The sequence below is a fragment of the Lissotriton vulgaris genome, chromosome 2_1, assembly GCF_964263255.1.
Source record: "Lissotriton vulgaris chromosome 2_1, aLisVul1.2, whole genome shotgun sequence".
Taxonomy (NCBI): domain Eukaryota; kingdom Metazoa; phylum Chordata; class Amphibia; order Caudata; family Salamandridae; genus Lissotriton; species Lissotriton vulgaris.
Genome location: NC_141687.1, coordinates 1695093835 through 1695118846, shown reverse-complemented (window position 1 = coordinate 1695118846; position 25012 = coordinate 1695093835). Strand labels below are relative to the sequence as shown.

The 25012-nt window shown below is 43.8% G+C and overlaps 1 protein-coding gene across 1 annotated transcript in view; it reads right to left on the bottom strand.

The window, feature by feature from the left end:
* Positions 1-25012, bottom strand: part of LOC147733121 (uromodulin-like) — an 847256-nt gene that overhangs the window by 705832 nt on the left and 116412 nt on the right. The window lies entirely within an intron of this gene.

The following is a 25012-nucleotide window of genomic DNA, read 5'->3' as shown; positions in this document are numbered from 1 at the left end:
TCACCACCCCCTTTTCTGAATCATTTTTGTCCACCATAAGCGTGGAAGGGTATACTCAGATGTGAGTCCCTAGCTCATTGCACCATCAGGATTCAAGCAAGCCGGGCCGAAGATGGCTGAAATGCCAGAAACCGGTCCCCGGTAGCTTGTTTCCTTCCCAGTATAAGAATTGGCTTGGTAGTTTGGTCTGCCCTGTTCCCATGATGCACTGGGCCAGGGTCAGACTAATTTGCATATAGCCAAGTTCTGAGCTGGGATGGTGCAGTGAGCTAAAAAACGGTGATGGATCAAGCCCTGATCTTTGGACTGGGTAAGAGTGGTCTGCCTAATTCAGACACTGTGTTCATCACCACCCCTTTTCTGAATCATTTTTGTCCACCATAAGCGTGGAAGGGTATACTCAGATGTGAGTCCCTAGCTCATTGCACCATCAGGATTCAAGCAAGCCGGGCCGAAGACGGCTGAAATGCCAGAAACTGGTCCCCGGTAGCTTGTTTCCTTCCCAGTATAAGAATTGGCTTGGTAGTTTGGTCTGCCCTGTTCCCATGATGCACTGGGCCAGGGTCAGACTAATTTGCATATAGCCAAGTTCTGAGCTGGGATGGTGCAGTGAGCTAAAAAACGGTGATGGATCAAGCCCTGATCTTTGGACTGGGTAAGAGTGGTCTGCTTAATTCAGACACTCTGTTCATCACCACCCCCTTTTCTGAATCATTTTTGTCCACCATAAGCGTGGAAGGGTATACTCAGATGTGAGTCCCTAGCTCATTGCACCATCAGGATTCAAGCTAGCCGGGCCGAAGACGGCTGAAATGCCAGAAACCGGTCCCCGGTAGCTTGTTTCCTTCCCAGTATAAGAATTGGCTTGGTAGTTTGGTCTGCCCTGTTCCCATGATGCACTGGGCCAGGGTCAGACTAATTTGCATATAGCCAAGTTCTGAGCTGGGATGGTGCAGTGAGCTAAAGAACGGTGATGGATCAAGCCCTGATCTTTGGACTGGGTAAGAGTGGTCTGCTTAATTCAGACACTCTGTTCATCACCACCCCCTTTTCTGAATCATTTTTGGCCACCATAAGCGTGGAAGGGTATACTCAGATGTGAGTCCCTAGCTCATTGCACCATCAGGATTCAAGCAAGCCGGGCCGAAGACGGCTGAAATGCCAGAAACCGGTCCCCGGTAGCTTGTTTCCTTCCCAGTATAAGAATTGGCTTGGTAGTTTGGTCTGCCCTGTTCCCATGATGCACTGGGCCAGGGTCAGACTAATTTGCATATAGCCAAGTTCTGAGCTGGGATGGTGCAGTGAGCTAAAAAACGGTGATGGATCATGCCCTGATCTTTGGACTGGGTAAGAGTGGTCTGCTTAATTCAGACACTCTGTTCATCACCACCCCCTTTTCTGAATCATTTTTGTCCACCATAAGCGTGGAAGGGTATACTCAGATGTGAGTCCCTAGCTCATTGCACCATCAGGATTCAAGCAAGCCGGGCCGAAGACGGCTGAAATGCCAGAAACCGGTCCCCGGTAGCTTGTTTCCTTCCCAGTATAAGAATTGGCTTGGTAGTTTGGTCTGCCCTGTTCCCATGATGCACTGGGCCAGGGTCAGACTAATTTACATATAGCCAAGTTCTGAGCTGGGATGGTGCAGTGAGCTAAAAAACGGTGATGGATCAAGCCCTGATATTTGGACTGGGTAAGAGTGGTCTGCTTAATTCAGACACTCTGTTCATCACCACCCCCTTTTCTGAATCATTTTTGTCTACCATAAGCGTGGAAGGGTATACTAAGATGTGAGTCCCTAGCTCATTGCACCATCAGGATTCAAGCAAGCCGGGCCGAAGACGGCTGAAATGCCAGAAACCGGTCCCCGGTAGCTTGTTTCCTTCCCAGTATAAGAATTGGCTTGGTAGTTTGGTCTGCCCTGTTCCCATGATGCACTGGGCCAGGGTCAGACTAATTTGCATATAACCAAGTTCTGAGCTGGGATGGTGCAGTGAGCTAAAAAACGGTGATGGATCAAGCCCTGATCTTTGGACTGGGTAAGAGTGGTCTGCTTAATTCAGACACTCTGTTCATCACCACCCCCTTTTCTGAATCATTTTTGTCCACCATAAGCGTGGAAGGGTATACTCAGATGTGAGTCCCTAGCTCATTGCACCATCAGGATTCAAGCAAGCCGGGCCGAAGACGGCTGAAATGCCAATAACCGGTCCCCGGTAGCTTGTTTCCTTCCCAGTATAAGAATTGGCTTGGTAGTTTGGTCTGCCCTGTTCCCATGATGCACTGGGCCAGGGTCAGACTAATTTGCATATAGCCAAGTTCTGAGCTGGGATGGTGCAGTGAGCTAAAAAACAGTGATGGATCAAGCCCTGATCTTTGGACTGGGTAAGAGTGGTCTGCTTAATTCAGACACTCTGTTCATCACCACCCCCTTTTCTGAATCATTTTTGTCCACCATAAGCGTGGAAGGGTATAATCAGATGTGAGTCCCTAGCTCATTGCACCATCAGGATTCAAGCAAGCCGGGCCGAAGACGGCTGAAATGCCAGAAACCGGTCCCCGGTAGCTTGTTTCCTTCCCAGTATAAGAATTGGCTTGGTAGTTTGGTCTGCCCTGTTACCATGATGCACTGGGCCAGGGTCAGACTAATTTGCATATAGTCAAGTTCTGAGCTGGGATGGTGCAGTGAGCTAAAAAACGGTGATGGATAAAGCCCTGATCTTTGGACTGGGTAAGAGTGGTCTGCTTAATTCAGACACTCTGTTCATCACCACCCCCTTTTCTGAATCATTTTTGTCCACCATAAGCGTGGAAGGGTATACTCAGATGTGAGTCCCTAGCTCATTGCACCATCAGGATTCAAGCAAGCCGGGCCGAAGACGGCTGAAATGCCAGAAACCGGTCCCCGGTAGCTTGTTTCCTTCCCAGTATAAGAATTGGCTCGGTAGTTTGGTCTGCCCTGTTCCCATGATGCACTGGGCCAGGGTCAGACTAATTTGCATATAGTCAAGTTCTGAGCTGGGATGGTGCAGTGAGCTAAAAAACGGTGATGGATAAAGCCCTGATCTTTGGACTGGGTAAGAGTGGTCTGCTTAATTCAGACACTCTGTTCATCACCACCCCCTTTTCTGAATCATTTTTGTCCACCATAAGCGTGGAAGGGTATACTCAGATGTGAGTCCCTAGCTCATTGCACCATCAGGATTCAAGCAAGCCGGGCCGAAGACGGCTGAAATGCCAGAAACCGGTCCCCGGTAGCTTGTTTCCTTCCCAGTATAAGAATTGGCTCGGTAGTTTGGTCTGCCCTGTTCCCATGATGCACTGGGCCAGGGTCAGACTAATTTGCATATAGCCAAGTTCTGAGCTGGGCGTGGTGCAGTGAGCTAAAAAACGGTGATGGATCAAGCCCTGATCTTTGGACTGGGTAAGAGTGGTCTGCTTAATTCAGACACTCTGTTCATCACCACCCCCTTTTCTGAATCATTTTTGTCCACCATAAGCGTGGAAGGGTATACTCAGATGTGAGTCCCTAGCTCATTGCACCATCAGGATTCAAGCAAGCCGGGCCGAAGACGGCTGAAATGCCAGAAACCGGTCCCCGGTAGCTTGTTTCCTTCCCAGTATAAGAATTGGCTTGGTAGTTTGGTCTGCCCTGTTACCATGATGCACTGGGCCAGGGTCAGACTAATTTGCATATAGTCAAGTTCTGAGCTGGGATGGTGCAGTGAGCTAAAAAACGGTGATGGATAAAGCCCTGATCTTCAAGCAAGCCGGGCCGAAGACGGCTGAAATGCCAGAAACCGGTCCCCGGTAGCTTGTTTCCTTCCCAGTATAAGAATTGGCTTGGTAGTTTGGTCTGCCCTGTTCCCATGATGCACTGGGCCAGGGTCAGACTAATTTGCATATAGCCAAGTTCTGAGCTGGGATGGTGCAGTGAGCTAAAGAACGGTGATGGATCAAGCCCTGATCTTTGGACTGGGTAAGAGTGGTCTGCTTAATTCAGACACTCTGTTCATCACCACCCCCTTTTCTGAATCATTTTTGTCCACCATAAGCGTGGAAGGGTATACTCAGATGTGAGTCCCTAGCTCATTGCACCATCAGGATTCAAGCAAGCCGGGCCGAAGACGGCTGAAATGCCAGAAACTGGTCCCCGGTAGCTTGTTTCCTTCCCAGTATAAGAATTGGCTCGGTAGTTTGGTCTGCCCTGTTCCCATGATGCACTGGGCCAGGGTCAGACTAATTTGCATATAGCCAAGTTCTGAGCTGGGATGGTGCAGTGAGCTAAAAAACGGTGATGGATCAAGCCCTGATCTTTGGACTGGGTAAGAGTGGTCTGCTTAATTCAGACACTGTGTTCATCACCACCCTTTTTCTGAATCATTTTTGTCCACCATAAGCGTGGAAGGGTATACTCAGATGTGAGTCCCTAGCTCATTGCACCATCAGGATTCAAGCAAGCCGGGCCGAAGACGGCTGAAATGCCAGAAACTGGTCCCCGGTAGCTTGTTTCCTTCCCAGTATAAGAATTGGCTTGGTAGTTTGGTCTGCCCTGTTCCCATGATGCACTGGGCCAGGGTCAGACTAATTTGCATATAGCCAAGTTCTGAGCTGGGATGGTGCAGTGAGCTAAAAAACGGTGATGGATCAAGCCCTGATCTTTGGACTGGGTAAGAGTGGTCTGCTTAATTCAGACACTCTGTTCATCACCACCCCCTTTTCTGAATCATTTTTGTCCACCATAAGCGTGGAAGGGTATACTCAGATGTGAGTCCCTAGCTCATTGCACCATCAGGATTCAAGCAAGCCGGGCCGAAGACAGCTGAAATGCCAGAAACCGGTCCCCGGTAGCTTGTTTCCTTCCCAGTATAAGAATTGGCTTGGTAGTTTGGTCTGCCCTGTTCCCATGATGCACTGGGCCAGGGTCAGACTAATTTGCATATAGCCAAGTTCTGAGCTGGGATGGTGCAGTGAGCTAAAAAACGGTGATGGATAAAGCCCTGATCTTTGGACTGGGTAAGAGTGGTCTGCTTAATTCAGACACTCTGTTCATCACCACCCCCTTTTCTGAATCATTTTTGTCCACCATAAGCGTGGAAGGGTATACTCAGATGTGAGTCCCTAGCTCATTGCACCATCAGGATTCAAGCAAGCCGGGCCGAAGACGGCTGAAATGCCAGAAACCGGTCCCCGGTAGCTTGTTTCCTTCCCAGTATAAGAATTGGCTCGGTAGTTTGGTCTGCCCTGTTCCCATGATGCACTGGGCCAGGGTCAGACTAATTTGCATATAGCCAAGTTCTGAGCTGGGATGGTGCAGTGAGCTAAAAAAAGGTGATGGATCAAGCCCTGATCTTTGGACGGGGTAAGAGTGGTCTGCTTAATTCAGACACTCTGTTCATCACCACCCCCTTTTCTGAATCATTTTTGTCCACCATAAGCGTGGAAGGGTATACTCAGATGTGAGTCCCTAGCTCATTGCACCATCAGGATTCAAGCAAGCCGGGCCGAAGACGGCTGAAATGCCAGAAACCGGTCCCCGGTAGCTTGTTTCCTTCCCAGTATAAGAATTGGCTCGGTAGTTTGGTCTGCCCTGTTCCCATGATGCACTGGGCCAGGGTCAGACTAATTTGCATATAGCCAAGTTCTGAGCTGGGATGGTGCAGTGAGCTAAAAAACGGTGATGGATCAAGCCCTGATCTTTGGACTGGGTAAGAGTGGTCTGCTTAATTCAGACACTCTGTTCATCACCACCCCCTTTTCTGAATCATTTTTGTCCACCATAATCGTGGAAGGGTATACTCAGATGTGAGTCCCTAGCTCATTGCACCATCAGGATTCAAGCAAGCCGGGCCGAAGACGGCTGAAATGCCAGAAACCGGTCCCCGGTAGCTTGTTTCCTTCCCAGTATAAGAATTGGCTCGGTAGTTTGGTCTGCCCTGTTCCCATGATGCACTGGGCCAGGGTCAGACTAATTTGCATATAGCCAAGTTCTGAGCTGGGATGGTGCAGTGAGCTAAAAAACGGTGATGGATCAAGCCCTGATCTTTGGACTGGGTAAGAGTGGTCTGCTTAATTCAGACACTCTGTTCATCACCACCCCCTTTTCTGAATCATTTTTGTCCACCATAAGCGTGGAAGGGTATACTCAGATGTGAGTCCCTAGCTCATTGCACCATCAGGATTCAAGCAAGCCGGGCCGAAGACGGCTGAAATGCCAGAAACCGGTCCCCGGTAGCTTGTTTCCTTCCCAGTATAAGAATTGGCTTGGTAGTTTGGTCTGCCCTGTTCCCATGATGCACTGGGCCAGGGTCAGACTAATTTGCATATAGCCAAGTTCTGAGCTGGGATGGTGCAGTGAGCTAAAAAACGGTGATGGATCAAGCCCTGATCTTTGGACTGGGTAAGAGTGGTCTGCTTAATTCAGACACTCTGTTCATCACCACCCCCTTTTCTGAATCATTTTTGTCCACCATAAGCGTGGAAGGGTATACTCAGATGTGAGTCCCTAGCTCATTGCACCATCAGGATTCAAGCAAGCCGGGCCGAAGACGGCTGAAATGCCAGAAACCGGTCCCCGGTAGCTTGTTCCCTTCCCAGTATAAGAATTAGCTTGGTAGTTTGGTCTGCCCTGTTCCCATGATGCACTGGGCCAGGGTCAGACTAATTTGCATATAGCCAAGTTCTGAGCTGGGATGGTGCAGTGAGCTAAAAAACGGTGATGGATCAAGCCCTGATCTTTGGACTGGGTAAGAGTGGTCTGCTTAATTCAGACACTCTGTTCATCACCACCCCCTTTTCTGAATCATTTTTGTCCACCATAAGCGTGGAAGGATATACTCACATGTGAGTCCCTAGCTCATTGCACCATCAGGATTCAAGCAAGCCGGGCCGAAGACGGCTGAAATGCCAGAAACCGGTCCCCGGTAGCTTGTTTCCTTCCCAGTATAAGAATTGGCTTGGTAGTTTGGTCTGCCCTGTTCCCATGATGCACTGGGCCAGGGTCAGACTAATTTGCATATAGCCAAGTTCTGAGCTGGGATGGTGCAGTGAGCTAAAAAAATTGTGATGGATCAAGCCCTGATCTTTGGACTGGGTAAGAGTGGTCTGCTTAATTCAGACACTTTGTTCATCACCACCCCCTTTTCTGAATCCTGAAACTGTTGATGGCATGTAGTTGTGGTAAGCACAAGTCTGAATCAACAAGGCTCCAGTTAGCAAAGATGGAATGAGTGGTGAGGGCGCAGTGTTGCCTCAGGTTAATGCCACAGCATACCGAGCGTAGGGGCATATCATTAAGAATGGCGTAAAACATTATAGCATGTTTAGTGGCACGTTTCTGCCGCTAAACCAGCAATAATGTTAACGCCTTTCTTGATAATATGCCCCATAGTTAGTCTGGAGTGGATAAGATCTGGTAGAGCACAAGATTTTAGAGGAGTCCAGGGTTTTGAACCCCCGTCCCCCGGCAAAATTTGTCTTAAGTCCGTATATGCTCAGCATTGGAGCATTTAGAAATTATTAGAATAGCAATTTTGCAATATTTTGCCAATTGTATAGAAGTATAATTCCCTTAAATTGCAGCTCACAAGCGGAATTAAGCTTAAGGGGTGGAAATCAAAGGTTTTAACAGGGGCCAGCATCAGAGCTGGGTTATAAATCAAGTCACCCTGTCTCCGCAGCTAGGCACTAAAAGGGTTCATTTCCGTAGAAACCAATAATGATTATGAAGAAGAGAACCCCCATCCATGGTGTCACTTAAAGTCTGAGTTAGTGCTTCTCCAGATCAAACTTTCGGAAAACAGCCTTGGTCCGTGCGTGTAACAGCGGTGGGGCGGGAGGGCTTCGTGGGGCTGGATTTTGAGGGGCAATGCAGAGGGAAAGTTAATTATTTATTTAATTTTCCCTCTGCATCGACCCTCAAAATCCCCCCCTCACGGTCCAACTGTTCCACTGCTGTTACCTGCATGGACCGCGGCTGTCGGAAAACTACACAGCCTACCGGTATGGATGGCTTGTGGTCATCTGTCTTATGTAAAAAACAAGTTACTTACCTGTAAATTACCTGACATATTTTATAGATACACATGCCTGAATCTTCCCCGTTGTCATGGTGGGAGTCCCAAGGTAACAGTAAAATATCAGTTATAAAACTCAACATTCAAATGCCCATAGGAACTCACTAGCATTTAGCAATCTGTTACCATTGTTTTAAAACATCCCACCCCAGTCAATCAGAGCATAGACCAAAGAGTTTCCTTCCCCTGCAGGGCCACCGTATTTCAGATTTCGAACGTGAGTATTATTAGAGGAACAAGACAGGTATGAAAGGTAAACCTGAAAGGGAAGGAGGTAGGGTTGCATGTAAATCTATAAAAGTTATAAATACTAGAGAACCACAGTGTACAGTTAAGTAACTTGTTTTTTTCTCCAGCATTGTATCTTTTATAGATTCACATACCTGAATCAGAATAGCAAGCAGTTATCAAAGGGTCAGAAAATACTGATAATAATCATAAAGAGCATACATCATGAGCTCACATCAATATATATATATATATATATATATATATATATATATATATATATATATTGATGTATTGAGCTCACATGAAAATATATATATATATGTATATATATTCACAGAAAAAAACATAGGTTTCAGGGGTGGTATAGTTAGCTGGACATTTCACTTGTACAAAACCATAGAAATTCCTCCGTTATAGTTAGTTCTGCTAACTATAACTTGCGCGTCCGCAATGCACTGCTGATGATGTCACATATTACATCATTCATGACTTGGTCAGTGACATCACTGATGACATCACTGATGACATCTCAAATGACAGCAGCCATGCTATGAAGAGATATAGCAAAAGACATCCTGTCAAAAGAAACAGATTAATTGACACTTTTGATGTAAATCTACAAGCCAGGCGAGGGATACAATGACAGCCTATGTGATATTCCCAGCGAGTGATGCATTGAGGAGGTGTACCAATAGACCCTGTGACGGAATGTGTCAACAAGAAACATTGTGAATGGTGATTAACACAAGCTTGATGGAATACGTTATTAGAACCTTTAAAGAAACTTTATGATTACACCACCAAACACTGGATGTGTCAACAGAGCTGGTGAATGGCTCAGTGAACCATGTCGCCCTGCAGAGAGGGGGCTGATAAGGAATGCAGCAGTAATCTGTGCCTACAAAATATAATTTACTGATTTTTGCGCAGTATTAGTTAAATCTATTAATTGTAATTTGATTAACACTACACGCTCCTCGAACAGTAATACTGGTGGAATTCCTCTACATATAGCAACACTATATTTTGTTTCAAGACACCAACTGGACAGCTTAAAAAAGGTCATCATGTCAATTGCAGTTTTGCACATATTTTTTTTCTGATCTCGTCACGTAGAGGTTTAGTGTATTACTGGATATTCAACTATATTTTATTCTAGCTACTTTTTCTTGCTTACTCGGAAAGATAGCACACAGCGTACCTGTGATTAGCGTATGTGCGTGCAGGTGGGGTTTGTTTGTGTACACAGAACCATGCGGGTTGAAGGGATCTTTCATATTGTTTTGTGGGAATGTTGACATGTGACGTTCTCTAGGCTCTATGACAGACACTGCATGTAAAGCCATGTGCACCGCTTCTGTTCAAAGAGTTAAGCGCCTCGAGATTGCAACGTGGCAGGGACCACTTTACGTTTCACCACCAATGCCCAGATTCGGAACTGCATTTGGTCTTGCCACTTATCTCCCTAGTTGCCCCTGCTGATGTAAACTTGGAAACGTGTTCTCCCTCGTTGACCCTTCTACCTTTTCTAACCAAGAAAGATTGAATACACTGATCGACTCAATTAAATGATTGTGTAGTTTGCAGCTTGCACGACTCATGGCTCTCTCTAATTGTCTCCAAGGTTCCGTGCACATCCCGGTGGCATTGCATTTTGGCCTCCATGCGCTAATTTTTGAGGTGGAGCACAATGAGGGGAAAGCACGTTAAGAGTTCCAGAACTACTCGGTCAAAATAACTGAGGTGGAGTGAATTCTAGATTCACAGAGAAGCACCTTTAGAAAGGCTCTAAATGTTGTTATAATTATGAGTAGGGCTCCCGGTTTAATGGTATTTATTTGTTTGCCATTTCCGTCTGTATTTATCCATATTTATTTTTTGGGCATTTTGTTTGTATTTATCGACATTTATTTTTGAGACAAGCAGAAGACAATGCTGCAGCTAGTATTTTTCCATATTTATTTAAATTGACAATGCAAACATGCATTTGGTTGTTATTTGTCAACACAATACATTCATCGGAAAACTTGGCCATTCGCAGAATGTCCCAAATAAGCTTAAAAGTGCTATCACAAGCCATTTGTCTCAGAGCCTTGCAGTTTCTGTCATCGGCACAGAGTGCTACTTCCTCTCCCCCACTGAACACCATCCTGCCCCACTGAGAGAAACTCACACTCCCTTCAGCTACAACCCAATTGTGCCCCACTATAAACACCTAGAAGCAACTCAATTCAAACTATCCACTAGACAAGAGTAGTTTGCTGCCTGAAAAAAGTAACCACATTCGGGCAAAATTAAACACTCATAGGGAATACAACTTAAAGCTTTTACACTCATTATTCAGAAAGCTAAAGACATGAAAAGAAAAATAGTGTTTGACTGGAATACTCTGTAAGGTGGCGCTAATGTGCTTGGGTGTGAATAAAACCATTCATTCCGTCATCAACAAACTGCAGGATGTGTTTAACAGATCGTGGTGGTGGGGACCCAGTTAAGCGCTCGCGGCCCCGTGGGCTGGGTGATGGTGGCCTGGCCTGGACACACTGTTCAAAGAGACACAGTTTCCTCCACTGCCTGCTGCCCAAAACACGGTGCCTCTGCAGAGCACAGGCGATGGGTGTGCAGGCTCTCTCTGACATTATCACGCCCAGGTGTCGAGTAGTGCGCGTGCAAAACAGAAGACCTGTGAAGTTATTTATCTGCGCTGTTGGTTTAAACCCTTTGAATTCACCTCTCATCTTCGTGACACTGGCAAAATGAGTATCATTGAGTTGTATATTAGTAACACATTATTTTGAGTAATTGAAAGATGCACTTCTGTGTAAGTAATGGTGACATAGCACACTTAACAAAGCACCCCAAAATAATGTGTGAACAGCTTTCAGTATTTTAGATCTGTGCAACTAAGCCACAAAACTGCATTAAACCAAGAATGAATTCCTAAATTCTCCTACAATTTTATTTGTCTAAATCGCTGGTATGTTAGTGTTCCTCCATAGTCAGACCTAATCCCACAAATGAATGTATCATTATCATGAATAGAAACCTAGCCTACTTAGTACATGCCAGCCTACTCTTAATCCTTCTTTCTGAGACATTTATTTTCTTACTAAAGAAATGCATAATCAAACATTAAGCTGCCCCTTCCATGACTCAAAGCTATTGTGATAGATTATTGTCTAAATAACCACAGGATGGTCTTTGAAACATTTGGAATAACGTGTTATTAAAATAGTCACATTGTTCAGTTTTCTGTAGATGTAGTATATTCACTTATGGGGCTTTGTTGTTTAAATGTCTCATTGATTGCGGTCTTAAATGTCACTGTAGCGGTCTGTTAAGTTTAAACACATGTTTAGCACTCCAACCCAATCGTTCCTTTGCTTATCATGCCACATTAGTTTGCCAGTGCTTGCTTTTTTGGGGATCCATTTCACTGGGAATGAATGACAGAAAGGAAAGAACAGTCATAGTTTTCTGCAAGTGAGAGGAGCGCGACAAAGAGAGGGAGTAAGAGGAAGAAAGAGGGGGGCAGCAGAATTGGGTTTCTTCTCTCCGCTGCCCACTCCCCCTGTCCACCCCAGGCGTGTCTGTGAGAGCGAGATCCCAGCCCGAGGCAAGGGAAGAGAGGGGGGCAGAATGCAGTGTGTGTCCTGAACCAATGAGAAGTGTTATTTTCAGGTCACAAGACCAGGGGTTTCATCATTATGAAACCAAAACTGTTATGAACCAATAAAAGGTGTTATTTTCAGGTCACATGACCCGACGCGCTTACGCTACGCGCCCCCGGGCATGCCCCAGGGCGCGCCACGGGGCGCGTCGCGTAAGCACGTCAGATGCTTACGATCGTATTCGCTCGAGTGCTTCCGAGTGCGCTTACGCCATGCGTATCACACGGACGCGGCTACGTGATACGTCACAATCATGTTTTCGTTTGCGACATTGGCGCTAACGGGACGCTTCCTGGTTCGCGCACCGGGGCGCTTCAAAAGACTGCGTTTTCCAGGGCGCTCACCGGGGCGCGCACCGGGAGCGCTCCAGGACAAAAAAAAAATAACAATATACATTTAAAAAATTGTTTTAAATAGAAATATAATATAGGATTCATTTTCAAAAATATTAAATTTCATAGATATGAAATTCACTGAAAAAAATATAGGTTTGGGGCCTTATATATAGTTAGGAATTAGCATTTAAAAAACCTATGAAATTCCCTGAAAAAAACATAGCTTTCAGACCAGTTATAGTTAGGAATTAGCATTTAAAAAACCTTTGAAATTCACTGAAAAAACCATAGGTTTCACACCAGTTATAGTTAGGAATTAGCATTTAAAAAACCTATTAAATTCACTGAAAAAACCAGAGGTTTCACACCAGTGATAGTTAGCTGGAAATTTTACTGACATAAAACCATTGAAATTCCCATGTTATAGTTAGTTGGACTCACTATAACTTGCGCGCCTGCAATGCACTGCTGATGACGTCACATATTACATCACTCATGACATGGTCAGTGACATCACTCATAACATCACTGATGACACCATCCTTGTGACAGAATGACAGACCTCCTTCCAGTGTAATGTAACCCTTGAAACACATACACAAAAATAGAAACTAACATTTTCAAACAAATGGAGATACCCATACCAGTTACAACAACCATCTCAGTAATACCACCATCTATATACACATCCACTCTTTCACCAACAGTTCAATATAGTCACTCGTACATATATTCACTCATCATATGTAGTGAAACACCTATACATCCTGTTACACACCGACAGTCATCCAAAAGATGCTCTCACACATACTCACACATGCAAATAAACTATTGAACATCCATTTATTTGCATATACAGCTATACACACACTACCACCTTACTTCTAAGGAAACTTACACATACTTACTCTCTTAAACAATCATTTATAGAAAAACATACTTATTTAAACAGGAACTCTTACAATCCCTAACTCTCACATATACTCACTTATATACATCAATATTCACATATAGTAGATTAAGTCATATGTAGTTACTGATAAAGACTCTAGTGAGACAGTCATTCACTCACTAACACACACATATACACACTCATCCACCCATACAGTCCTGCACATATGCTGTCTTCAAAACACATACAAGCAGAGAATCAGTCACTCATGCATCTATGTGCTAAGGAATACCCCCACCAAACCATATAGACACTCATAATGATATTAAAACAAACATCTAATAACCCATATACACACACATGTAGCTAATCACCAACCCATGCAGCCACTTATACACAAAGTGAAACACAAATACATATATTTAAATATTTAAACATTACTTGTTAATAGATGTATTCACTAAGATACACTTAATAAGCCAGTTAACCAATCAATTTTTTTAAAAAAAAACATCCATGTAAACTCTTATTTAAACATTTATTCTTCAAGCAACTTTTACATATACATATATAACACATATTTATTTTTTTAAAATACACACATTCACTGGATGGTCTCATCAGTGATGTCATGAGTGATGTCACTGACCATGTCATGAGTGATGTAATATGTGACGTCATCAGCAGTGCATTGCACGCGCAAGTTATAGTGAGTCCAACTAACTATAACGTGTAATATATATATATATATTCACTGAAAAAACCATAGGTTTCACACCAGTTATAGTTAGCTGGAAATTTTACTGACATAAAACCATTGAAATTCCCACGTTATAGTTAGTTGGACTCACTATAACTTGCGCGTGTAATGCACTGCTGATGACATCACATATTACATCACTCATGACATGGTCAGTGACATCACTCATGACATCACTGATGACACCATCCTTGTGACAAAGTAACAGACCTCCTTTCAGTGTAATGTAACCCTTGAAACACATAGTCAAAAAAAGAAGCTAACATTTTTGAAAAAAAAGAGATATCCATACCAGTTACAACCAATTCAGTATTATCACCATCTATATACACATCCACTCATTCATCAATCGTTCTTTTTTTTTGTCCTCATTTGCCTTTTCTTCAATAAGGTCCATACCAACCACCTGACACGACTTATAGACGTGATTTGACATATTGGTAGTAGAGATGTCCCATAAGAAGAGATACAGTTGTTTTTTGCTCCTTCAAGGTATATTTCAACCTGTAGGACCTTTATCGATACTTGGCTGACCCTGGTCCCGGAGTAAGTAAGGCATAATCATTGGACCCGGGAAAAAAAAAAAACCCCGGGTTCATCTCCAGTTGATTAAGAGGTCCCAAAAGGCCAATTTCCTCTTACTAGCTGTTCTTTTAAGGTCCATTTTAGATATTTCATATAAAGAGGAGAGCCACCGAGAATGTAATGGCGGTGTTTTCTCTACCCAGTTTATGCAAATTTGTCTTCTCGCCAGTAAAATTGCGTAGAAAAGAAAGGATTTCGCCTTGCCTTTTATGTTATCTTCCAGCCCAAAGATGACAAGGGAAAGAGTTATTTCTAGAGATGTATTTAGGATAGAGTTTAAAGTTTCCTTCACATCTATCCAAAATTTTTGGATGCCAGGGCATTCAAAAAACATATGTATGTCACAGGCATCTGCTAAATTACATTTATTGCATTTTTTGTTTGGTAGAAATTTAGATAGTTTCAACGGGGTTATGTATGCTCGATGTACGGAGAAAAGGTGGTTTCGTCTCAGCCATGAAGGCTTTACAGTTTTGTATAATAGGGTGAAAGAGTTTTGCCATCTCTCCTTACATGAGATGCCAATTGCCGTTCTCCATAGTTCGTCTGGGAGTTGGAATTCCCCATCAATTTCCTCCAAGAGCTGCCAATACCAAGTAGTTACCTCCTTCCCCCCCGTAGCTCTTTCCACCAAATGTTGTTCTATTTTGCTTATTTTCCCTAGTTTGGTGTCAGTGCAGATCTGAGATCTCACCCAGCTGTTTAGTTGAATGTATTTAAATCTTGACAGCCCTGCGCCAACCAATTCCTGTAACTCATCCCATGCTATAAGGTTACCATCTTTAAGTAGTTGACCCCATCTTATAATGCCTGCTTGTTCTATTATAGTGGAAAGGCTGTCCCGCAGACATAATGGTGACCCTGGTGAGTCCCAGATTGGAGAATAGTTGGAATAGTATGATAGACCCAGTTTCTTTCTAATGTTATACCAATTTTTAGCCCATGATTGTGCAATTTTTAGTTTAATATTCTTAAAGAATTTCTGACACCCGAACTTAAACATAAAGCTATCTGATGTTAGATTAGCCCCCATTAACATAGCCTTATACATGGAATTGGTTGCAAGATTAGACGGCATCTTAAGAAGCATTCTTGAATGTGACAGCTGGAAGGCCCATGAGTAATACAATAAATCAGGCAGTGCAAGACCCCCTTTCTCTCTTCTTCTTCTTAGCTTTTTCCACGCAATTCTTGTGGTTTTGTATTTCCATATGAATGAGTTAATTTCTTTTTGAGATTTTTCAATCATTTTTGGATCAAAGGCAATAGGAATGGTGTTGAAGACAAAATGGAGATACCCATACCAGTTACAACAACCATCTCAGTAATACCACCATCTATATACACATCCACTCATTCATCAATAGTTCTATATAGTCACTCATACATATACTCACTCATCATATGTAGTGATACACCTATACATCCTGTTACACACCGACAGTCATCAAAAAGTTACTCACACATGCAAATAAACTATTGAACATCCATTTATTTACATATACAGCTATACACACACTACCACTTTACTTCTAAGGAAACTTACACATACTTACTCTCTTAAACAATCACTTATAGAAACACATACTTATTTAAACAAGAACTCTTTCAATCTCTCACATATACTCACTTATATACATCAATACTCACATGTACTACATTAGAACAAATGTAGTTAATGATAAATATACTAGTGTGACAGTCATTCACTCACTAACACACACATATACACACTCATCCACCCATACAGTCCTGCACATATGCTGTCTTCAAAACTCATACAAACAGTGAGTCAGTCACCAACCCATGCAGCCAATTATACACAAAATGAAACACTGATACAAACATTTAAATATTTAAACAATACTCGCTAATATATGTATTCACTAAGATACACTTAATAAGCCAGTTACCCAATCATTTAAAAAAAAAATATATATCCATTAAGACACTTATTTAACCATTTATTCTTCCATCGACCTTTACATATACATATATAAAACATATTTATTTTTCAGAAAGACACACATTCACTGGATGGTGTCATCAGTGATGTCATGAGTGATGTCACTGACCATGTCATGAGTGATGTAATATGTGATGTCATCAGCAGTGCATTACACGCGCAAGTTATAGTGAGTCCAACTAACTATAACGTGGGATTTTCAATAGTTTTATGTCAGTAAAATTTCCAGCTAACTATAACTGGTGTGAAACCTATGGTTTTTTCAGTGAATTTACTAGGTTTTTTAAAATGCTAATTCCTAACTATAACTGGTGTGAAACCTATGGTTTTTTCTGTGAATTTCAAAGGTTTTTTAAATTCTAATTCCTAACTATATATAGGGCCTCAAACCTATTTTTTTTTCAGTGAATTTCAAATTTCAAATCTCTACAGGTATGAAATGTTATATTTTTTATAACGAATTTTATATTTTATAATTATGTAATATATATATATTTTTTTTATTTGTTTGCCCCGGTGTGCTCCCGGGGCGCGTACCGATGCGCTCACCGGTAAGCGCAGTGCTATGGCGCGCCCCGGGGCGCGTACCGGTGAGCGTCCCGTTAGCGCTATTGCCGCGAACGAAAACAACATTGTGACGTATCGCGTAGCCGCGTGATGCGTCATATGACGCACAGCGTTAGCGCACCCGGAAGCACGCATGCGCATACGATCGCAAAACGTTCCGACGCGCTTACGAAACGCGACCCGGGGCGCGACCTGGGGCGCGACCCGGGTCGCGTAGCGTAAGCGCGTCGGGTCATGTGACCTCAAAATAACACTTTTCATTGGTTCACAACACTTTTGGTTTCAAAATGATGATAGCCCTGCTCATGTGACTTGAAAATAACACTTTTCATTGGTTCACAACACTTTTGGTTTCCAAATGATGAAAGCCCTGGTCATGTGACTTGAAAATAACACTTCTCATTGGTCCAGAACAGTTTTTTTTTTTTTCAAAATGATGAAAGCCCCCTCCTTTTTTCTTTATTCTGACTTTGTCCTTTGACTGAGGAAGACCTGTTTTGAGATCTGTCTCTAATATATTCTACTTAAAAATGGCTACATTAGCAGCAGCAGCTGGAGCATCTGCCCCACCACCACCACCACCACCATCAAAAAGACCACCAGAAGATCACATTGGTGGTCAAGAAGAAGAGGAGGAGGAGGAGGAAGAGGAGGAAGGCTCAAGACAGTTCCTGCAAGAAGTTCATCAGCCCTACAAACCAAAAGAGCACTTCGTATGGGAGTCTACAAAATCCCAAGGGGTTTCAAAAAAGTCAACGCTGCGAAGGTGACTTGTTTGATTTGTGATGCAGAGCTGTCCAGGGGGAACCCTAACAAAAAATATTCCTTCGGGAATCATACCATGATTCGGCACATGATCCGTTGGCACCCAATCAACTATTCTGCTGCAGAAGTAAGCTACCCCCATCATCATCTAGACCCTCAACATCAAAAGAACCAACTCCATCGGGTTCAGAGGCACCAGAGACAATGCCTATCATACAACCCAAATTTAACGATTTTAAAATTATGTGCAAATATTGTGGTAAGTTAATTTGCTATGGTGAGCAAAGTGTTAAACTTATCATCTGTGCTGGGGATAACCATAAGTGCCCGAAAAAACCCTAATTTTTTGCAGAATTTTTTTTGCTCCAGTTGAGCCATTTACAATTCCCCGTTTTTTGTTTCTCCCCCAAGAAAATACAAAAAAAATATGAAACTGTTCAGAAAAGCCATAAAAAGTAAAAAATGTTCAAAAAAACAATAAAAAAATATAAAACAAAAGAAAAAAAACAGTTCTTTTCAGAACTACCTCCCATTTATATAAAATGACTTACATTTTTAAACTCTGCCATTCTCTTTTCTCCCCGGTGCGCTCCCCGGTGCGCGTACCGGGCGCTCCCCCCGCGCAAATCGAAATATATATATTTTTTTTGCCCCGCGGGGCCCTTTTATAGCCCCCAGATAAAACCTAGGGGGTCAGGGGGGTCTACTCTGCCCCCTAATGGTCTTTTCCCCCTTGGTTTTGGCCACCTCTTGTGTCTCGATCCTACCGAGACACAAGATGGCGGCCGCTCCGGACCGTTTGGAATGTTTACCGACACCCGAGAGCCAATCAGCTTTCCGTGCGCAAGTCGCGTAGCGCGCTGGTTCGCGCCCCGGAGCGCGTACCGGGGCGCGCTTACAGATATATATATTTTTTTTAACCTAAATTACTCAAAATCCACTGGAGGACATATCTTGAGACATAGCAAAGGCACATCGGGCTACCAGTCCCTACAATTTTGCCAAGTTTGGTGGAAATCCATTCAGCCGTTCGGGCTAAAAGTGAGGTCGACCGCCTATGGAAATTAACATGGGGAAAACGCGTTTTGGGACCCCCCTTTTATCTCGGCCCCCGCTTAACGAATCCCCCCCAAACTTTCAGGGAAGGACCGAATCTCAAAGAGGCCATTTTGAGGAAATTTTCAAGCAGATTCGTCAACCAGCGCCAAAGTTATTCCAAATAGAATTTTGAGATTTAACATTGAAAAAAATCCTAACTATAACTACCTACTGTGGACCGCCAGTAGGTAATATATATATATATATACATATATATATATATTTTTTTTTAATTCACTGAAAAAAACTTAGGTTTCATGAGTTTTATAGTTAGTTGGACATTTCACTCATACAAAACCATAGAAATTCCTCTGTTATAGTTAGTTGTGCTAACTATAAGCCTGCAATGCCCTGCTGATGATGTCCCATATTACATCATACCATGACATGGTAAGTGATATCATTGATGACATCACTGATGACATCTCAAATGACATCACTGATGACATCATCCAGTGAATGTGGTTTTGTTTGAAATTTAAATATATATATATATATATATATATATATATATATATACATATATATATATATATATATATATATATATATATATATATATATATATATATATATATATATATATATATATATATATATATATATATATATATACCAATTTGTATTGAAGATTGAGTGGATATAAAACTGTCTGGGTGGAGGATTTAGTAGCTGTCTGACTGTTTAAGTGAGTAATTAAATGGTCTCACTAAATATATGGGTTAGTAACCAAACTATGTTAATGTGTGTATCACTGTCTCCGTTGTTGTATTACCTGCTGCATCAATTGGTCACTAACTACATGAGTGTCTATATTAGTTATTGTTTAGTTGGCTGAGTATTTGTAAGGGAGACTGAGTGTATCTGTGGTTGAGTGGGGGAGTTGTAACTCTATGCATAGATGTGTGAGTGGTTGATTGTCTAGGCATATGGGTTTAGGAGTGTTTATGGAAACAGTTGTTTGGGTGGCTGAGTGTGTTTATTTGTATGTTGGTAAGTGAATATATCAATCAATCAATCAATCAGGCACATTTATAGAGCGCGCTACTAACCCGCAAGGGTCTCAAGGCGCTGGGAATGGGGGGGTGCAGCTACTGCTCGAAGAGCCATTTCTTGAGTTGCTTCCTGAAGGAGAGATGGTCCTGGGTCAGTCGTAGGTGGGTGGGGAGGGAGTTCCACGTCTTGGCAGCCAGGTTGGAGAAGGATCTTCCTCGGGTGGTGGTTCTGCGAATCCGTGGGACAGTGGCGAGGGCGAGGCTGGTGGAATGGAGCTGACGGGTGGGTGCTTAGAACGTGAGGCGGTTGTTGAGGTATTCGGGGCCCATGTCGTGGAGAGTCTAGTGAGCGTGGGCGAGGAGCCCGAACGTGATCCTTTTGCTGACGGGGAGCCAGTGCAGGTCTCTCAGGTGGGCAGAGATGTGGCTGTGTTGGGGGATGTCCAGGATGAGTCGTGCAGAAGCGTTCTGTATGCGTTGGAGTCTTTTCTGTAGTTTGGCTGTAGTTCCAGCGTAGAGGGCGTTGCCGTAGTCCAGTCGGCTGGTGACGAGGGCTTGGGTGACTGTCTTTCTGGTGTCGGTGGGGATACACCGGAAGATCTTTCAGAGCATGCGCAGGCTGTTGAAACATGATGACAAGATGGCGTTGACCTGCTTGGTCATCGTGAGGGAGGATTCCAAGATGAAAACTAGGTTGCGTGCGTGGTCCGTGGGCTTGGGGGCGGTGCCCAGTGCAGGGGGCCACCAGGAGTCATTGCAGGCAGAGGGGGAATATATGTGTCAGTGGTACATCTCCAATAAAGTAGAAAAATAAAAGGCATTGTATATGAGAGTTGGTGTATATAAATAAGTATACTTAAGAGTCAGTGATTGTGAGAGTAACTGTATGAATGAGTGTATAATTGTAATAGTGATTTTTAAACATAGTAACTATGATTTACTATGTGTATGTGTAAATCAGGTGTTGTGTGTATAACTGTGTAGGTGAGTAAATGTAAGTGTGATATTGATTCTTTTCATGAGTGAGTAGCATCACTGCATAATCAACTAGGATGACTTCTGATGTGTCAATGTCTATATCGGTGTATGAGTACATTTGAGAGTGTTACCATTGATCAGTGACTGCATGTATAAGTGATTCTGTGGGGGAATGGACAGTTGTGTGTTTAGACTTAGGAATCAGTGAGTGAGTATGTAGTAACTGGTATGTGTGTGTCAATGCTTTTAAATATTGTACTCTGTATTTTACACTGAGTGATCAAAGGTTATACTAGTGTGTGATGAGGTGTATCAGATTGTCACATGGATGATGTCATCAGTGATGGCATTTGAGATGTCATCAGTGATGTCATCAGTGATGTCACTGACCATCTCATGAATAATGTAATATGTGACATCATTATTATTATTATAGGAATTTATAGAGCGCCTGGTGACGCCTCCCGGCGTGTCCCCGCGCTTAGGAGAGAGTATTACTTGGGCGGAAGAGAGACAGGCAGCAATCAGAGAAATTAACTGATGAAAAGATGAGTTTTTAGAAGTTTCCTAAAGGATGTTTCGCTTTTTTCCTGTCTAATGTTCATGGGGAGGGTGTTCCACTCCTTAGCCGCAAGAGTGCGGAAGGATCTGCCTCCAAGTCTGGCTTTTTTTGGGCGTGTGGTTTTAAGTAAGCCTGTTCCCTTAGAACGTAGAGATCTGGAGGGTTCATAAAGGGAAACTAGGTCGGACAGATAGGAGGGTGCTCTCTGGTGAATGATCCTATGGCACCAGAGGAGTGCCTTAAAAGTTAGCCTCTTTCTAATGGGCAGCCAATGCAGAGCATCCAGAGAAGGTTTAGATGGAGCTCTGCGCGGGAGTCTGAGCATAAGGCGTGCCGCTGAATTTTGCAGGACCTGCAGCTTTCTAATGTTTTTTTCAGAAGTGCCCAACAAAAGCACACTCCCGTAATCAATGCGGGAAGTGATCAGAGCTTGTGTCATGGTGCGCCTGGAACTCAATGGGAGTAGGTCCATGGTGCGGCTGAGTGTCTTCATAACTCCAAAACATTTTCCAACTGTTTTCCTAACATGACTGTCATACGAGAGTTTGTTGTCAATCCAGACACCTAAATTTTTGGCCTCCTGACTGGGGGTAGGTATTGGTCCCAGACATGTAGGCCACCAGTCCTTGGTCCAATTGGTGTTGTTTCCCCCTATAATGAGCACCTCTGTTTTCGTCCCGTTTAATTTGAGACAGTGCTCATTCATCCATATGGCCAGCTTGCACATACAGGATTTGAAGTTGTCAGCCTCCGAGGAGGGGGATTGGGACAGGGAGATCAGGAGCTGTGTATCGTCGGCGTAGGAGACAAGCTCCACGCCGAACGATTGGACCACCTCTGCCAAAGGTGTCATATATAAGTTGAACAGGGTGGGGCTCAGGGCCGAGCCCTGAGGTACCCCCTGTTCTAAGGTTAAGCTGTCCGAGAGACAGGTTCCACTTTGGACCTGAAAGCTTCTGTTGGTTAAAAAAGCTTTCAGCCATCCTAGAGCCTCCCTTGTGACTCCCGCTCTGTTTAGACACTGTAGCAGTATGGAGTGAACTACAGTGTCAAACGCGGCACTGAGGTCTAGCATGATCAAGGCCATGGTTTTGCCTGAGTCCGCTCCGTCCCGCAGAGTTTCAGTAGCTCTTAGGAGTGCTGTCTCTGTGGAGAAGCCAGATCTAAAGCCCGATTGTGAGGGATGGAAGGTTTCTTGTGTTTCCAGATGTCTCATGAGTTGGGCATTAGCTACTTTCTCAGCTAGTTTAGCGAGGTAAGGGAGTAGAGAAATTGGACGTAGATTCTCCAATATATCCTGGCTCAGGTTGGGTTTTTTCTTAATGGGGAATACTATAGCTCTTTTCCAGTCCGCGGGGAGAGTGGCTGTAGAGAATGATATTTGCAGCATATGTCTGAAATGCGGTTCCAGGGCCGGGAGACTGGCCGTTAAAATTTTTGGAGGGGCGGGATCGCGTGGTGAACCAGACTTAATACTCTTACAGATTTTAGTTAGAGTTTCAGTTGGAGGTACAGAAAAGGTGCTCAGATGGATGGGAGTACTTATATAAGCATCATTCTCTATGAAGTCATTGCCAGATTTTATGTTGCTAGAGAAATTAGCATAGATGTTAGTGATTTTGTCGGAGAAATATTTGGCAATTTTGTTGCAAATATCCACTGAATCATTTTGGGGAGTGGGGTTGGACTCAACTATAGAGATCTCCTTATAGATCAGAAAAAGTTCTTTAGAGGAGTTCTCAGCTTCCTGGATCCGCTTATTATAGTAGGAAGCTTTAGATGCACGTACCATTCTATAGTAATCCTTTTGTGTTGTTTTATATCTAGTTTTTATTTCAGGGCAGAAGTTGACACGCCAATCTCTTTCGAGCTTTTTGCACGCTGTTTTCGCGCTCTGGAGCTCCTGACTAAACCAAGGGGCAGTTTTTCTAGTTCTTGTAGCATTGGTGGTGGTACGAATGGGAGCGGTAGCATCCAGTGCTTTAGTGATATTTTCCTGTAAGTGAGCATAGGTTGTCTCACTATCAGATCCTTTTGGGGGGCCAGCATCCTGAATGATGTTAGAAAAGGAGTCAATGGAGAAATTTTTCCATCTTCTACGCTTGAAACGTTGTGAGCTTTGTTTGTACTGCTCAGACCTTTCTAGTTGAATGGATATTGGCACTATAAAGTGATCAGACCATGGAATTGGCTGAGGAGCAAAGGTTTGAATTCCCTTCCAATTTCCAAATACCGGGTCTAGTAGATGACCATGGTGGTGGGTAGGGTCGGTATTTTTTAGCTCTAGCTCTAAGGAGAGTAGCTCTGATTTGATATTCGCTGCCTCTTTATTGAGTGGGTCGTCAAAATGGACGTTAAAGTCACCAAGAACCAAAATGCGGGTTTTTTTGAGCGCTAGATGAGTGATGGCTTCTACCAGAGTAGGAGTGAAATCATACAGCTGTCCAGGGGGTCGGTACACCAAAATACCAGAGAGGGAATGATTGGGACCAGTGGTGATGGTGAAAGTGGCCGCTTCACAGTGGTCAATCATGGTAGAAGAGAGGGTACATACTAATGGGGTTTTAGTGGCTATCGCAATGCCCCCCCTCTGCCATCTTTCCTATCCAATCTGGAGAGGGCAAAGCCAGGAGGCAGGGTTTGTATGATATCAGGCTCGGAGTGTTCATCCAGCCATGTTTCTGTAAGAAACAGAATTTGGATAGCATCGTCCTCCAGTAGATGAAATATTTCTAAGCTATGTTTTCGGAGGGATCTGCAGTTTAGCAGAGCTGACTTTATTGTATTAATATCACTGTCCGGTTTCTGACTGGTGACAGGGGTGACAGGGAAAAAAGTGCAAGAAGAGCAGTTTATTAGCGATAGGACATGCATCGGTTGTTTATCACACAAAGGGATGTTAGAGCGTATATCCAGCAACTCTTGCCTGCCATACCTTGTGATGGTCGAAGTTGGTGAGCCAGGGTTTTTGGCCCCGCGCCCCGTCCTGTCGCGGACGGGCGCAGACGGGCTTGACTTTGGCTCGACTTCGGCTCGCTTCCGGCGCGCCCGCTGCACGCGTCCGCTGCGCGGACGCTGTCCTAAGCACATTTATCCTGAAGGTGGGAGGGGTCGCTAGAGCGCTGAGCTCACCTCCCAGATCCCGGATGTAAAGGCTCCTCCTCGCCCTCCGCATCAATCGTCCATGATTGGACGCGGCGGACCGGGGCGGGAGAGGGAGAATTAATATGCAGGAAAGTAGTTACACAAACAATTCACCAGACTGAGCGTTCTAAAAGTAAAGCCTAAGAGCTATTTTAAAACCATTCGCCGTTAGAACAGCGCGCACAGTGTGTCCCACAGCAACTGAAGTTAATTGCGCAAAGTGAAGGGGGCTGCCTCTGCCACCGGCAACACACTCTCCGCAGCGAGCGCGATATCCCAGCTGATTAAATACCCTCGTTAGTTACAGCGTCGCTAGAGCGCTGAGCTCACCTCCCAGATCCCGGATGTAAAGGCTCCTCCTCGCCCTCCGCATCAATCGTCCATGATT